This window comes from Eptatretus burgeri, chromosome 5 (assembly GCF_056783735.1).
Source record: "Eptatretus burgeri isolate ZD-2024b chromosome 5, Ebu_testis_v1, whole genome shotgun sequence".
Classification (NCBI taxonomy): domain Eukaryota; kingdom Metazoa; phylum Chordata; class Myxini; order Myxiniformes; family Myxinidae; genus Eptatretus; species Eptatretus burgeri.
This window is the reverse complement of record NC_140965.1, coordinates 3,694,816-3,711,995: the sequence shown is the minus strand read 5'-3', so window position 1 is coordinate 3,711,995 and position 17,180 is coordinate 3,694,816. Positions and strand designations below refer to the sequence as shown.

The following is a 17,180-nucleotide window of genomic DNA, read 5'->3' as shown; positions in this document are numbered from 1 at the left end:
CCAACAACAGCAATAAGCTTCCCCTTAGCCATAGGGGTAGGATTAACAAATAGGAAAAGAAGAGGGGATAGCAGAGGGGAGGAAACGGAGTAATCTGATAGTAAGTGGGTTGTCTTTTTTTGTAAACCTTGTCGAGGCTCGTGTGAGAGCTAACACACACCGCACAGCAAGGGGGGAATGAGACAAGAGGGGCGGAAGTGGGAAGGACAAAACAGTGGGGAACAGAGACAGGAGATCTGTGGGAGGGAGAGGGATGGGACGGGGAACATGGGGAATAGAAGATGGACATTACACGGACTTTCAGGAAGGAAAGCAGGGAATTTGAAGTTGGTGGGCTTGGGTGGATTATCGGGGGTAGAAAAGATCGAGGATTTGGATGGGGGATGATAAGAGGTGGTGGTGAACAGCTGTTTTGAAGGCCTGGAGGGAAGAATGGGAATGAATAGAGTGAGGGACTTTATTCCACAGGAGGGGAAAAAGAGGAATGAAAGAGTGAAGGTGAGCAGTGATTCGTGATTTTGGTAGTTTTACCAGAAGGGGGTTGTTGGCGGACCTTGAGCGCCCTGCGGAAATGTGGTGGGGACAAATCGCAGAGAGAGCAGGGGTGGGGGCAAAGCTGGAGAGGAGATGGTAGAAGACAGAAAGACCACCGACCAACCTGCAGTGATTGAGTGAGAGGCCCAAAGACTCAACCTCATTGCGGGAAATGCCAATGATCCGAAATGCCCTGGTTTCCACAGCGTGAAGCCGAGAAAGGTGGGAGGCAGGAGCACCAGCCCAGAGGGGAGAGCAGTACTCCATCAGGTTGCGGACGAAAGCTGTGTAAGTGGTCAGGAGCTCAGGTGGGCCGAGGAAGGACTTTGCACGATGGAGGATTCCCAGTCGGCGACTGGATTTGGAGGTGAGGTTTGAAATGTGGCTTTCCCAGGAAAGGTCATGGCAGATAGTGAGACCCCGAGCTTGAAAGAAAGGACTTCTTCCGGAGGATTGTTGAGAAAGTGGATTGGGGGGGGGGGGGTTCTAAACGGTCCTTTCGGAGAAACGGAGTGAGAGTGTGAGATTTGTCCAGATTGAAAGACAAGTTCAACGTGTTGGACCAGTTTGATTTTACCCAGATCTGCAGTGAGCAAAGAAGCTGCTGCTTGCCGGTCTGAGGGATGACCAATGGTACGGCAGAGGATGGAGTTATCAGCAAAGAGATATAGAGGATTTTCCAGAGAGTCGGAGAGATCATTGATGAAAACCAGAAAAAGAACAGGACCCAGAACGCTACCTTGAGGAACTCCAGCCTGGACAGAAAGAGGGGATGAAAGAACTCCATTTAGGGCCACACTTTGACTGCGACAGGAGAGAAAGTCTGCGAGCCATGAGTGGAGATGGCCTTGGATACCATAGGAAGAGAGTTTAGTGAGCAGGGCAGGGTGCCAGACTGTATCAAAAGCACGTGATATGTCCAAGGATACGGCTCGGATTTCCTGTCTAGCATTGAGGACTTCCATCCATTGTTGGGAGAGCAGAAGCAGCATATTCAGGGTAGAGTGACCTGGTCTGAAACCAAATTGATGATTGGAAATCACGCCATTGGAGAACAGGAAGGATTTAATGTCTGAAGCGATGATGGATTCCATAACCTTGCTGATGATAGGGAGAAGGCTGATTGGTCTGTTGTTGTAGGGATCTGTTTTGCACCTTTGTTATGCAGGGCAGTAATGTTTGCTGATTTCCAAGCAGATGGCAGATGACCTTGAGCAAATGAGAGGATGAATAGAACAGAGAGATGGTGAGCAAGAGCAGAAGAGCAGGCTTTGATGACACGTGGGCTGATGCCGTCTCGACCGGTTGCATAATCTGAGTCAAGGTTTTACAGCAAGCTCTCCACTTTGTAAGAGGAAAAGGACACAGAGTCCAGGGACAGTTGGGCGCGACTGGGTAAGGTGGGTAGAGAAAGTGATGGGTTTTGGACACAAGATTTAGCTGCAAACCCTGTGTTTTGGCATTCAGCCTTTTCACGTGCGGTATCAGCAGTGCGGCCATTTGAGGTAAGGGAGGCAATGGAAGGGGAACATACACCAGAAACAGATTTGATTAGACGCTCCTAGGATTTTGAGGAGGGAGAGAGGTTTGAGAGTTCAGACTTGAGTTGAGAAAGATGTTGTTTTCTGGCTCTCCTGAGGGTAGATACACACTTGTTCCGAGCTTTATGGAAGGAACTGAGATTGCCCTCAGTTGGGTTTGCTTTCCAGGAGGAAAAGGCAAGTTGTTTCAGGAGAACTGCCTCACCACAAGCTTCAGTGAACCAAGGGTGGGAGGAAGGAGAGGACAACTGAAGACGAGAGGGGATAAATCTGTGCATGAGGGAGAGCAAGGTTTTAAAAAAAAGAATTCCCAGAAAATGGTATGATGTTGGAGAAAGTAACGACAGGAGACCAGTCTATAAGTTTGATGGCTACTTGGAGACCCTGCTTGTCGGCTTGAGTGAAATGCCAGACTCGATGGCGGTGAGGTGGTTGTCTGATAACAGCCAGAGAGATGTCCACTTTGACAAGGATGTGGCCAGAAGAACCGATTGGAGCGAAGGAAAAGCAGCAGATATTGTCAGGGGAATTTGTCAAAATCAGATCCAGAAGAGATGGAGTACCATTGTTTGATATCCGGGTCGGGAAGTTGACCGATTGAGTCATTCGCAAAGTGTCGCATAAAGCTTTTGCTGAAGTGCCATGACAGGTGAGAGAGGTACCCACACCTCGCCAACTGGCATGATGACAATTGAAGTCGCCACATATGAGGAAGAGATAGTTTGGATGAGAAGATAGAAGATGGTCCATGTTTTCAGATAGTGAGTTGTAGATGGAGTCATCACTGCTTGGTGGACGGTACAGTACACATAAAAACATGAGGTGGGAGTGGAGGGGAAGCCGTAGCCAGAGGTATTCCTGGGGGTGTGGGGGAGTGAGGGCAGTGCATGGAGAGTGAGGAATAGAGTCTTTGATGAAGAAAGCAACTCCTCCACCAGGACGAGGCTCAGGTCTGTCATACCGGAGGAGGGAGTAACCAGGGAGAGATACTTGGGAGTCAGACATGTCATGGGGGATGTAAGTTTCTGTTCGGCAGATTATGTCTGGTTTGTTCGTGGCAAACTGTATGGAAAGATCTGAAAGGTTTGAGCGAAGGCTCCGGATATTTGAGGTCCACACTGTTAATGAAGAGGGAGGGGAGGAGGCTTTGGGTGCAGGGGGTGGGAGGGGAGGGGGAGGGTAGGACAAGGGATGAGGGGGGGAGGTAAGGAGTGTTGTTGAAAGAGTGTGGGGGATTGCAGAATAGCTTGGGGAGAGGGCCGGATGAGGAGGAGAAAAGGCTCTGTAGTGCTGGGGGAGAGGGGAAGAAGGCAGTTGAGGATTTGAGGAAGTGGAGTGAAGACATGGAGGTGAGAGGGCATTCGCAATGAGTCAAGGTAGCTTTGTGGATGAGAGGGGGGGGCAACTTTGAGATGGATGAGTGAGGGGGATGATTGGTGGGATAAAGGTGAGGGGGGAGTTTTTGAGAGAGGTGAGAGGGAGGCTTTGAGGGAGAAGAGTAGGATGGTTGCTTTGAGAGTGACAGGTGAGAGGGGTGAGTTGGCACTGATGTTGGAAAAAAAGAATGGTTGATGGAAAGCGAACATTCATAGCAAACTGTGGTTTTTTTTAAGTTTTAGGTCAGAGATGCGATTAAACACGTTTCTTGATGGATGTTTTTGTAACATCTATTACATCTATTACATCTATTTTGATGTTTTTTTTGGATGGATGTTCTGTAACAGTTGGATTTTTTAGGCAAGATATGAAGGAAAGGTCGAATTGAGAGCAGTCTGTTTAAATAGTCGAAGAGTAGTGCATTGTGATACAGTAAAGAGTACCACACGTGTGAAAGAGGAAGATGAAGCATTATAAGAGATCGTTTTTATCCCCCGCCAACCAACGAAGTTGGTGGGGGATATAGAAATGGGTTCCGTCCGTCCGTCACATTTCGTTTCCAGAGCTTAACTACAAATCCCCTCAAGATATATTTACGAAATTTGGTACACATATCAAGCAAGTAGTGAACTGGTGCCTTTTGATATTTAGAGGTTTCCCCCAAAAAAATATCTGTCACTTTCCATGGAAACGATTTGGGTAGTAAGAAATAATTGAGGTTTACCTTTGTTTCCAGAGCATAGTTGCAAAACTATTAACTATTTCTTTATGAAATTTGGTACACACATCAAGAATGAATTGAACTGGTGCCTTTTGCTACTTGTCCTCATTTACTATGGCGGGGGATATCGAAGACTTTGTCTTCAACGGATACTAGTTATTATTATCCCCCGCCAACCAACGAAGTCCGTCCGTACGTCCGTCCGTACTTCCGTCCGTCCGTCACATTTCGTTTCCGGAGATTAACTACAAATCTCCTCAAGATATCTTTATGAAATTTGGTGCACATATCAAGCAAGTGATGAACTCGTGCCTTTTGATGTTTACAGATAAAAAATATATATTTTACTATGGCGGGGGATATCGAAGATTTTGTCTTCAACGGATGCTAGTTATTATCCCCCGCCAACCAACGAAGTTGGCGGGTGATATAGAAACGGGTTCCGTCCGTACGTCCGTCCGTCAGTCACATTTCGTTTCCGGAGCTTAACTACAAATCTCCTCAAGATATCTTTACGAAATTTGGTACACATATCAAGCAAGTGGTGAACTAGTGCCTTTTGATGTTTACAGATTTTAAAATATCTATATATTACTATGGCAGGGGATATCGAAAACTTTGTCTTCAACGGATGCTAGTTGTTATTGTTTGAGAGAGTTTTCAACAGATTAGGTCATGGAAGTGTTGTAGTAAAAATCGTGAGGTGAATGATGAATTTGGATCGTTCAACGCAGGGGGTGTAAATGGATCACGTGGTTATGATTACAGGTAAGACACAAGATTATTATTTTTTTATGTATTTTTGAAGAACAGGTACGATTCGGGAATGGAAGGTTGTAGATCGGAAGAAATCGTGAAGGTAATGGCGAGAGAGGATCAGCTCAGTAGAATAAAGATGGTGTGCCGGCAGGAGGAAGAAGCAGAAGAAGAAGAATCAAGACTCGTGAGTGTGCAAGGAGAAAGGTAGTCTTTTTTTGTTTGTTTGTTTTTTTTGATTTAAGACAAGAAATAGAGTGTTTAGTTGGGAGGGATTGGGGATGTTAGGAAAGTGGGGAAGATAGAAGTTGAAGGTAATGGGGAGACAAAACAAATAAACACGATCATTCACTGAGGGGAACAAAGGGTAGGCCTCGAGCACCCGGTAAGACAAAGTCGATGAAATCTCACAAAATAGCACGATTTTTGAAACAAAACCGAACTCGGAACACACAGTAACACGTAGGTGAGAAAATAAACAGTTAAAACGGGACAGATAACGACCGGAAACTTAACTTTGAGATTGACAGCAGAGAGCCCTGAAAGGAGACCCACCGACGCTCCAAACCCAAAACCAAGAACCGGGTTGGATTAGGTATGGTCAATGGGAGAGAAATGATTGTGGGTAAGGATGGGTGATGTCATGACATGGTGGTGCACTCCTTGCCTGAAGCTCTGCAGGAAAGAGTGGGATTGAACACCTTCAGGAAGACGGTTGCACAAACTAAAGAAGAGGAACGAAAGTAAAGATGGGTGGTAAGTCTGCATTTTGGGGATTGACCAGGAGCCAGTAGGGTTAACTGAAACAGCATGTGTATTCTGGACGATATGAGGAGGGTGACAGAGCTGAGAGGGCAGAGGAAGCTAGACTGAAAGGGAGGTGGTAAAGAAAAACAAAAAACAGATAGGCCACCTCCTGGCCTTTTGCTTTGGCCTCATCATGGGAGATGCCAATAATGTTGAGATCTTTGGATTCTACATTTAGATGAAAGACAGATATGATGTTGGGTTGTCAGCACATAGCCAAGAGCAGTACTCCTTGAGTTATAGACAAAGACCTTGTACACCGAGTAGCTCCGAATTTCCAAGGAAAGACTTGGAACAATGGAAGATGTTCAGTCTGCAGTTGGTTTTGGAAGCCAACTTTGCGATGTGGTCAGTCTCAGAGAGGTCGAGGCTGATGGTAATGGCTATAAGTTCAAGGGACAGAACGACGTCCAGTGGCTGGCGGTGAAAATAGATAGCTGTTTGCTGTTTATTTGACGATCCTTCCGGAGTGACATTTGAAAGAATGTCCATTTGTCAGACCAGCCTCTAATCAGCTCTAAACTAGAGGGAAGTCGATGATGCACCATCGCAAATTCCCATGCTTCTCGCCTAAGCAAAGTTGAAAGATGGCAAAAAGTTCCACTCGGAGTGACCCAATATCAAATTTTGATTTAAAAAATATATTCTATTTTGACCCTGTCTCCACCCCCTGCAGCATGAATTAGAGGTCAAATCCCCAAAATAGTTACATATTTATGGATCCCCAATGTTTTTGGGGTGTTTTTGTATAAATAGTCAAGGCTCATGGAAGAGCTAGTACAAGTACACTGAACAAATCAGGGCAAAAGAAACAGCATAGAGAGGGGGGAACACCAACAGCAGAGCCAAAGGCCAAGATAGAGGGAAGCAGACAAACAATGGGTGTGGGGAGGAACGGGGGACAGGAAAGGATGCATGGTGTGGACAAGATGGATACAGAAGGAAACTCTCAGGAGGAAAAACTGGAAATTTGGAAGGAGGCTGAGGGGTTGGGGTGGGGTGGGGCATGTTAACGGGGGGGCAGAAAAGATGATGGTTTTGGATTAGGGATGATCTGAGAGGATGGTGAACAGCTGTTTTGAAGACCTGAATGTTGATTGCATAGTCAAAGTTTCATTTCAAAATGTACCTGTAATTGCATTTTTTGGCATTTGAACTATTGACTCTGCATCAGGGCCCCAGGGGATGGGGCCAAAAATTATACTGCTGTTACACTGTCTGGCCATGTGGTGATCATAACAGTAGGGGAATTTTGTTGGTTCTGGGACTATCCCATTTCCACCCATTGACTTTAATGTTAACTTTTGGAAAATATATTTGACCCTGTCAATAAAAAGGGGTGAATTTTTTGTCATAAACACATTTCCTCCGGCACCAACTTCTCGTTCTCCCCCCCCCCCCACCTCTTCCACTCATCTTGCACCAGATTCTCTGCATTGAATTGTTTCTGGGACCAACCTCTTCCATGAGCCTCAACTATGCATCAAAAACTTCTTTTGTTTTTTTTTTAAATATTTTTTACCACCCGAATTTTTATTTTACCCCCCATCCCTCACCCCTGACCATCCACCCTCTTTCTCTTACCTGTTTATACCCCCATTTTAACAGAGATTCCTTCCATTTATCCCCCTACCTTTAGATAAACTCTGGAAGAGTATATACAGCGAAACAAAAACCTGTTTCCTCTCCCTCCTTCTTTGTGGTTTATGTCCTTTGTAAGAAAATACCTCCTGAAGCAGAATCCTTGGCACTTGCTTGTGGAGTTGACAATCCTGCCACAGAAAAGACTTCTAAAGCCATGTCAGCTGAGTGATGCTGTGGATTGCAGTGTATCAGCTGACATTGAATTCGGCAGTGGGTGGTTCTGTTTTCATTTTTATTTTTGAATTTTTTTTTCAGACTGCAACTGAGCCTGTTTGCCAACTTAATGTTTATAGTTATCATCCCAGCTTCAACAGAAAGTTCTTGTTGAGAGATTCTGGGGCTTATCACATTTTGGTTGGAAAACGTGTGCTTAACCCCAGAAGAGGTACTCCGAATGCTTGTTTTCCCTCCCACCTATAGCATGTGGAAGTATAAAAGTACTTGGACCATGCCAACATTCTTCTGGACATCATCAGAGATTGCTCTGGACAGCTTGCTCCTCAGTCTTGCCCACATCATCAGAGCTTAATAGCTTTTTGCATTACCAGGCCCCATTTTTAATACAGCACCTATCAACTGCCTCACTTTGAACCTATCCATTTTTTTCTCTTAACTTTGGATTTCGTATCAAAGACAAATTATTCAACATTTTTCTCTCGGCTTAATGTTTGTCTTCCAATGTCGTGCTATTTCCATAATCAATATCGTGTTTCATATAAGCTTCATCAACCCTGTTTTTGGTTTGCTCCACAGCTTAGGATTGTTAGCTTCATCTAATCTTTTGTCCAAGTTTGTTCCTGGACCACAGAAAGAATATACAGCTTGATGCAATTCCCCTGATATCCCAGTTGTTGCAAATTTACTCCCTGACAAAAGCTTTTGTATATCTCCCCCAGTTTTATGGTTATCATGTTTGGATTTACTCTTTTTGACAAATTCACACTTTTTGCTTCCACGCACCAAACATATCCCCCTTCGTATAAATATAGTTTTTATTTTTAATGGAGGAGATATTTTTCGAATCAGTTTTCTTTTTACGTTTAAGAAAATAAACTATTGTATTTATTTATTAGAAAAGTTTAACTTTATTCATTAACTTTCCTGCAGAGCAAGACAGCATTTATGACTTTCAACATATATATATATATATATATATATATATATATATATATATATATATATATATATATATATATATATATATATATATATATATATATATATATATATATATATATATATATATATATATATATATATATATATATATATATATATATATATATATATATATATATATATATATATATATATGTATGTATATATATATATATATATATATATATATATATATATTTTTTTTTTTTTTTAATCTTGTTTTGTAAAACATAAAGCATTCTTTATAAACTCCTCAATCTATCATCCATTTATTAGGCAGAAAATGTTTCATCTACTTCTTTTCCTTTCCTTGCAGCAACAATCTTTTCAAAATATTTGTTATTTAACTTTCCATATTGTAAGGTTTTTCTCTTTTATGTTGAAATCACTCATTTTAATAATATTTTCTCTAAATTCTCTTGGATGTGTTCTTCATTCAATACTTTATTCATTTATAACGTTTAAAATGCATTACTCCTATTCCTACCAAATTACCAGTCGCCACATATATAACCTCTTTCGTCTTCCTTTTCATATCCATGTCAATATCCATCTCTGTATCCATCTCAATAATATATGATTCATGACATTACCAAAACACTCTCTGATTTTTAAGATTTTGCATCTCAAATTGTAAGATAGAATAATTTATTAGGCAGAAAACCTTTCATCCCCAATCTCATTTAACTCTTGAACACCATTTTTTCCTCCCTCCCCACAAATATATCCTTTTTTCTCCCTCTTTTTTTTCTCCCTCTCCTTCATCTCTTCTTCTTCTTCTTCTTCTTCTTCTTCCTTATATTCCTCTTCAACTTCCCTAGTTTCTCTCACAGTCCTTGAACCATCTCCCCATAGAATATCAAACATATTGTTGCAGGCCAGGGGTCGGGTGAGAGCCACTATAGGGGGAGGGGGAGAAGCTACCTCGGCTCCCACCAGACTCCCCGGAATTGTAGGCCATCGCACACGGATAATTCCGTGACTCAGCGGGTCGCTAACCAACCGTGAATGTCAATAACTCAACCGCATGACCTAGGGTCCTCCCGTCTATGGGTTAACCGGGTTACCTAATTAACTACATGATTTAATTACCGGGGAACATGCCCTCGGTACGCCTTGTCCGAACCGGATCACTTTACCAGACCAGATGCAGCCGAGCGACACTGCCAAGACATACCGGCTAAAAGGAACGGATCGTTGGGAATAAAGTCCTGGCTAAGCTTGGATTCGGACCATGCTGGATCGATGAAAGAACAGACAAAAACGAGCTGGGAACATTTCTAATAATAATTTATTTACAAGCAGGCGAGGAAAGTTATGTGGTACAGTGAATAGTTTTATTGGTGTGTGTAATGCAGGGATAGAAAGAAGTGTGAGGTGCGACAATGTAAAGCAACTTACGAAAGCAGACACAGAGCATTTTCCATAACAGCAGACAATAACTCCGCTGCAGCCCTCAAATTCCTGCACAGATGTTGTCCTTGAGCTGCTGAATTGTTTAGGGCTTATTGATGTATACACGCTCCTTTAGGTAACCCCAAAGAAAATAATCGGGTGGCATCAAATCAGGAGAACGTGATGGCCCAAAAATTTCTGAATTTCACGAAATTATTCGGTGTCCATGCTCTTTGGGTGAGAATATTTGATCGATTAAATTTAAAATAAAATTCCACGATTTTGGTTCTTTGTTCAGTTGTGAATTTTTACATGGGTAATTTCCAAATGTTAGTCAAAATTCTGAAAGGAAAAGAAAAACAAATTATTAAAAAACTGAAATGTTATTTAATTTCTAAATCCCGAGGTTACTTTTGGGGCACCCTGTAGATTTGAAAGTTTCAGCAGTTCCGACTCCTAAAAAAAGTGTTGATTTGTCCATTTCAGACATTGCTTGGGCGTTTCCGGGTGCATTGACGGCAATTGGTAATCGCTTGCTAAGCCAGGCATTCCATTGGAGTCCTTGCTTGAGTGCTTAAGCCACTTAACCAACTGCACAGTTCGTGTCAGTTAATGGAGGTCCAGTTCGTGTTCTGACCGGGATGCACAGTCGATAGTTACTACAAGGTGGAGGTACGTATACAGCACACACCAACGTGGTACGTATGGGGAGATTTGGATCTGTACGGACTTTCCGCAGGTGTGTGGACATGCCAGGCCTGTTACGGGTGCCATGGTGGCAAAGTTTCATCCCGTATCTTATGAAGGTTCTACCAGCTTTTCTTTTGGCCTCACGCCTATTTCTGAAACATTTAGTTATCGGAATTGCTTTGCACAGGTTATATGTTTCTCTTTGTGAGTTTCAAAGCAAAATATATTTGATAACACCCGATTTCTGAGCCGTTTGCCGAATGAACGTGTTTTCTAAATTACTGAGCCAAATTTTTTCCCACCCATCACATACAGCTGTTTATAAAAATTAATGTTTGTGAACATCTCCCTGAAACGTCGATATATATGCAACATTGTTTTTCGGTGAAGGCTATTCAAGGTTTCTGGGTTGTATACTGTACATAATGTAGTCAGTAATCACACTGACTCCAACCTGCTAATTCCCGAAAAATTGCCGATATCGGCCGTGTGTGTGTGTGTGTGTGTGTGTGTGTGTGTGTGTGTGTGTGTGTGTGTGTGTGTGTGTGTGTGTGTGTGTGTGTGTGTGTGTGTGTGTGTGTGTGTGTGTGTGTGTTGTTCACAAACCATAACATATTCTCTCTGATAACTCCCCCACCCCCCACCTCTCTCTGTCTCTCTGTCTCTGGACGTATCCGGACAGTCGTTAAGTCTGGACAGTGGTTATCTCCATACGTGTCTGGACGGTGGTTATGTCCGGGCGGGGTTTGTCTCCAAACGTGTCCAGGTGGCATTTATCTCCAGACGTGTCCGGATGGGAGTGTGTCTCCGGACGTGACTGGATGTGAGTTTGTCTCCAGATGTGTCCGGGCAGTGTTTGTCTCTGGACAGCTTGGCTCCAGACGTGTCTGGGTGGTGTTTGTCTCTGGACATGTCCGGGTGGTGTTTGTCTTCCGGACTGCTTGGCTCCGGATGCGTCCAGGTGGTGTTTGTCTCTGGACGTGTCCGGGCAGTGTTTATGTCTGGATGGGAGTTTGTCTCCGGATGCGTCCGGGTGGTGTTTTTTTTTCCAGACGTATCCAGGCGGTGTTTGTCTCCGGGCGGTATTTATGTCCGGGCGGTGTTTGTCTCCGAATGTATCCGGGTGGTGTTTGTCTGGATGGGAGGTTGTCTCCGGATGGGTAAGGGTGGTGCTCGTCTTCAGACGCGTCAGGGCGGTGTTCGTCACCGGACTCGGCGGGGCGGTGTTTTTCTCCGGACACAGCAGGGCAGTGTTCTTCTCTGGACACGGTGAGGTGGTGTTCTTCTCCGGACATGGCGGGGCGGTGTTCGTCTCCGGACATGTCGGGGCGGAGTTAGTCTCCATACGCTCGTCAAAGGTGAGAAAAGGTGGGGGCCTCTTTTTGGGGGAATAATTCTCTGGCCCACAGCCGAAAACTGACTCCCCCGGCCCCCGCACGGGGCGGGGTGGAGAGAGAGCGTGAGGGAACGCCCCTTTTCGGGAACCTTCTCGAAGGGAGGTGGAGCCAGAAACGGGGCGGAGCGAAGGGCGGAGCCCCACCCTACAAAAGACGAGAGTTGTTGGAGAGTCCGGGGCTCTTGGTTGGTCGAGAGTTGGTTGAGAGTGGGTCTTCATGTTGGTCTTCTGGTTCATGGTCGTCTTCTGGTTCGAGTCGCGAGCTTCTTGTTCCTGCCTTGCTTCTTTGATCCTCGCGCGAGCCCTGGGACCCCGTGCGCGAGCGCAGAAAATAGCGCCGAACAAACCCCGTCCATTTCCCCAAAACCCGTCCGTACTGTCGAGCAGACCACACGAGCGACACGCGGCATGAGCTCGTGGACCACGCCGGAGGGGCTCGGAGTTGCGGTTGCAAAAGGAGGACTCGACGTGCTCAGGGAAGTCGCACTTCCATTTTCTTTTGGGGTTTTTTTTTTTTTTTTTTTTTTTTGTATACCTTGGTCGAGGCTCGTATGAGAGCAAACACATAACTCACAGCAAGGAGGCATGAGACAAGAGGGGCGGGAGTGGAAGGGACAAAACAGTGGGGAACAGACACATTAGGTGAACTGTGGAAGGGAGAGGGATGGGGATGGGACGGGGAACATGGCGAAGAGAAGATGGACATTACAGGGACTTTCAGGAAGGAAAGCAGGAGAAATGAAGGAAGTGGCTGGGTGGATTATCGGGGGTAGAAAAGATCGAGGATTTGGATGGGGGAAGATAAGAGGTGGTGGTGAACAGCTGTTTTGAAAGCCTGGAGGGAAGAATGGGAAAGAATAGAGTGAGGAAGTTTATTCCAAAGGCGGGAAAAAGAGGAATGAAAGAGTGAAGATGAGCAGTGATTCGTGATTTTGGTAGTTTTACCAGAAGGGGGTTGTTGGCGGACCTTGAGCGCCCTGTGGAAATGTGGTGGGGACAAATCGCAGAGAGAGCAGGGGGGGCAAGGCTGGAGAGGAGTCCGTAGAAGACAGAAAGACCACCGACCAACCTGCGGTGATTGAGTGAGAGGCCCAAAGACTCAGCTTCATTGCGGGAGATGCCGATGATCTTAAATGCCCTGGTTTCGACAGCGTTAAGCCGAGAAAGGTGGGAGGCAGGAGCACCAGCCCAGAGGGGAGAGCAGTACTCCATCAGGCTACGGCCAAAAGCTTTGTAAGTGGTCAGGAGCTCAAGAGGGCCGAGGAAGGACTTGGCACGACGGAGGATTCCCAGTCGGCGACTGGCTTTTGAGGCGAGGTTGGAAATGTGACTTTCCCAGGAAAGGTCATGGCAGATAGTGAGACCTAGAAGCTTGAAAGAAAAGACTTCTTCCAGAGGATTGTTGAGAAAGTGGATGGGGGGGTTTTGTAAACGGTCCTTTCGAAGAGACATAGTGAGAGTGTGAGATTTGTCTGGATTGAAAGACATGTTCCACATGTTGGACCAGTTTGTGATTTTATCCAGATCTGCAGTGAGCGAAGAAGCTGCTGCTTGCCGGTCTGAGGGATGACAGATGGTACGGCAGAGGGTGGAGTCGTCAGCAAAGAGAAATAGAGGATTTTCCAGAGAGTTGGAGAGATCATTGATAAAAACCAGAAAAAGAACAGGGCCCAGAACGCTACCTTGAGGAACTCCAGCCTGCACAGGAAGAGGGGATGAAAGAACTCCATTTAGGGCCACACGTTGACTGCGACAGGAGAGGAAGTCTGCGAGCCATGAGTGGAGATGGCCTTGAATACCATGGGAAGAGAGTTTGGTGAGTAGGGCAGGGTGCCAGACTGTGTCAAAAGCACGTGATATGTCCAGGGATACGGCTCGGATTTCCTGTCTGGCATTGAGGACCTCCATCCATTGATGGTTTGGTGTAAATGGTTTGGGGTTTGGTGTAAATGTGTGTGTGGCGCCAGTCTTGTAAAGTAGTATTGTTTTAAATGTTGCCGTGTGTACACATATTCGGTTTTAACCCTTTCTTTGCTTTTTATGTGCACTTGACTGTATGGCTGTGGATACGTGCTTGTCTGTGTGTGTGTGTCTGTGAATAAAAATGCTTGCTTGTTGAACTTTTCCCACTCTGCTTCGTCTCTTTTCCTTTTTTTATTGACCCTCCATCTTGCATCACGTAAGGGGTTGGTAGTGGGTTCAACATCTCGGTAATTAATCGGAACCATCAAGGCCGACGATAACACCGCTCGGTTAACACTGTAGCACGGAACGGACCGCTTAAGCGGTTCGTGTCCGGAGTCGGCCTGTGGCGTGGTATGATCGCTCGGTCGACCACTCGCGCAGGTACTTAGGTAGATCGAATTTGGCGAGCAACCCTATCCTGCGCGGGTGGGCAATTGGCACGATCATGGTGAGGTTAAACCCCCACCCGTGACTAGCTCCTGGCGTTGTTCCGAGAGGGTCACGACAGAATTGTCCGTCCGGTGGGCGACATGCCGCGACATAAGTAATGAGAATACAATCACAGAATATACACTGTATATAAGCTTCTAACTCTGTGTTTAATCCCATCTGTGACCACATTGGACAACTCACAAATTGATTTGACTCAGCAGAGTCTCCTTTAACTTCCTCAACACATAAAGTTTCGGGATCTTGTATCTCACTTGGATTTAGCATGTTGTTAATTGATATACGTTGTATGTTTTCTTTTAAAAGAATTTCATCCTCTAATAATGATTAAATCGTATTTTTGAATCGGCTTACTTATATGCTTCACCATCTTCATCATCATTATTTATATCATCAGGGTATTCACTATTATCAGCATCTTCATCACCTATAAAACTACTTTCATTACTAACATTTGAATATATGCTGTCAGTATCATAGCTGTCTTCTGGACCAAGTTCCTCACCAGCAAATTCAATTCATTCTTCAGATGTGTAATGTCTCATTTATTGAGGAAAAATACTTGTTTTATAAATCCTGTATTAACACTTGTATCCATCCATATGGTAAAGTATTCATTTCATTCTGCAATGCATATCTCTTATCAACTGCTCCCACTGCTTTCTTATTTATTTGTTCTGAATATATTTGAAGCTTACAACTTCTAATACTATCCATCTCCCTATACTCTTGTTTCTTTAAAACTAAATAATCATAATCATGATTGAAATTTAAAGTGTCTTTGATTGCATTCTTCTTTATCCCTTTCAACTTTTCATCACTTTTAGAACCACTATACTTGCAAGCATAACACTTTGCTCTTAATCCTATAAATTCACTCATTATCTGCCCCTCCCAACTCAAATTTTCCAATATTTTTTTGTTTTTTTTTGTCGAAAATAGTCGATTATCTTTTTCATAGTTGTTTGTGTCATAAATATTTATGTCTTTTATCATATCCTCATAAACATCTTCTATCTTGATATCCAATATAAAACTGTCTGTATCCATGTAAAGTAGATTAACTCTTTCATCATAGTTCTTCTTTAAGCTGTTATAGAAATTGTCATACACCAACAACTTCGACAGGTCAAGAACTGATGTTCCTACATAAATAGGTTTGTCCATTGCAATGCTTTCCTTCTCTATATGAATAGCACAAAAGTTCTCAGAGAATGTCTCGGCTCATTTAAAGTTGGATCTATTAATTCATTTAGTTGCTTGTTTCCAAGATGTCGTAAGTCTTTAAGTCTTTTGTTTTGTCTGTTTCTTACATTTTCCATAATCTCGGCAGATACAGCATTATTCATTAATTTATCGAAGTCATTCTCGAAGTTGGTCTTAGCAACTGTTCGCATCTGAGTATTGAAGTCAATATATATTTTTAACCAATGACTTTGATTAAACTTTAGAACTGTGTGAATTTTCTTTATTCTCAATCCAGCTGATACATATTGCCTCAGGTTTCTTTGGTGTAATACATAATTGGCTCTATCACATAATGCAGTTAAAAGCTTTTCTGTTGGTGTCCATGCTCGAGAAGAACGAGTAAGAAATTGTTGATAATTGCTGTGCCATTGTTTCCTTGGTTTTTCTTTATCAGGAGTATATGGTGTGTTTGTGAGCATTGTGGAGTTCTTCAGGATATGTTAAATCCACTTCAAAGTAATAGTCAACTTTTGCTTCATCCAATTCTTTCTGGGTGGAGATGATATTTTTAAATATTTGTTCATAATTCTTCTCCTGTACCCATTTGAAGCCTCCATATGATCGAGCTTGAGACATCGCCCATTTATAGAGATTGTTTGCATCATAATACTGTACATTGAATAAGAACTATCTTTCAAAGCATCATAATCAGAGAGATATTTATTGTTTGCTTTTGCATATATTTTTGAACAGACTTGTGATATTCCTCCTCTTTTAGCTTTCTCTATCATCAACAGCATATCTACATCAGAAATTAATTTCAGAGGTTGTTTAGTCATCTTTGGCATCGCACTCCAAGCTCGACTCGGAGCTGCATAATAATGAACAATCAATACGAATTTCTATTCTGACAGACATTTCTTAATGCTTCAAGTACATCGGTTAATAACAAAACATCAGTCTTAAGATACAAATCATGATTTTCACCAAGATTTTTTAATGTTAAAATTTTCCCAGATATTTTGTGAATAGTTGTATTCACCATATTTATATCACAAAAAAGATAATTTTCTCGGACATTTATATATTGTTTTGTCTTTAAAATAAAATCTTGGTGAAATCTCTTACTGATTTATAGATACTTTTGTCTTTAAAATAAAATCTTGGTGAAATCTCTTGCTGATTTATATACTATATTTTTGTGTTTAAAATAAAATTTTGTTCGTATTTCAAAATGAATTTAAAAAAAGGCTACCAATAAATATTTGTTGGGTTTGTAATTATTGATTAAAACACCTTCTTTTCTTATAACTTTCATCACCATCGAGAATGGTGATAAATAATATGTTGGGGTTTGGTTCTTGGGCTATATATCTTTATCTTTATTGAGTTGAGACAAAATGATAAACCTCCCTCAGCATTTGCTCTGAGCTCCTCCTGAACCACAAATTTGAAATAGTAGTAAATTATTTTTCCATTGTTTTCTTGATATCCATTAAATCTTCTTAAACCTCTCAGTCTGTGCTTTATTTATGGTCGTCTTGGTAGTTCCTTTGAT

The 17,180-nt window shown here is 43.0% G+C and overlaps 1 protein-coding gene and 1 long non-coding RNA gene across 2 annotated transcripts in view; one reads left to right on the top strand and one right to left on the bottom strand.

The window, feature by feature from the left end:
* LOC147025723 (uncharacterized) overlaps nucleotides 1-17,180 on the bottom strand; it is a 132,972-nt gene that overhangs the window by 92,582 nt on the left and 23,210 nt on the right. The gene's annotated exons all lie outside the window — the stretch shown is intronic.
* Nucleotides 5,232-17,180, top strand: part of LOC147025724 (uncharacterized) — a 28,809-nt gene continuing 16,860 nt past the window's right edge. The window contains exon 1 of the long non-coding RNA XR_015057988.1: nucleotides 5,232-5,685. This is a non-coding gene — a long non-coding RNA (uncharacterized LOC147025724). The remainder of the gene's footprint in view (nucleotides 5,686-17,180) is intronic.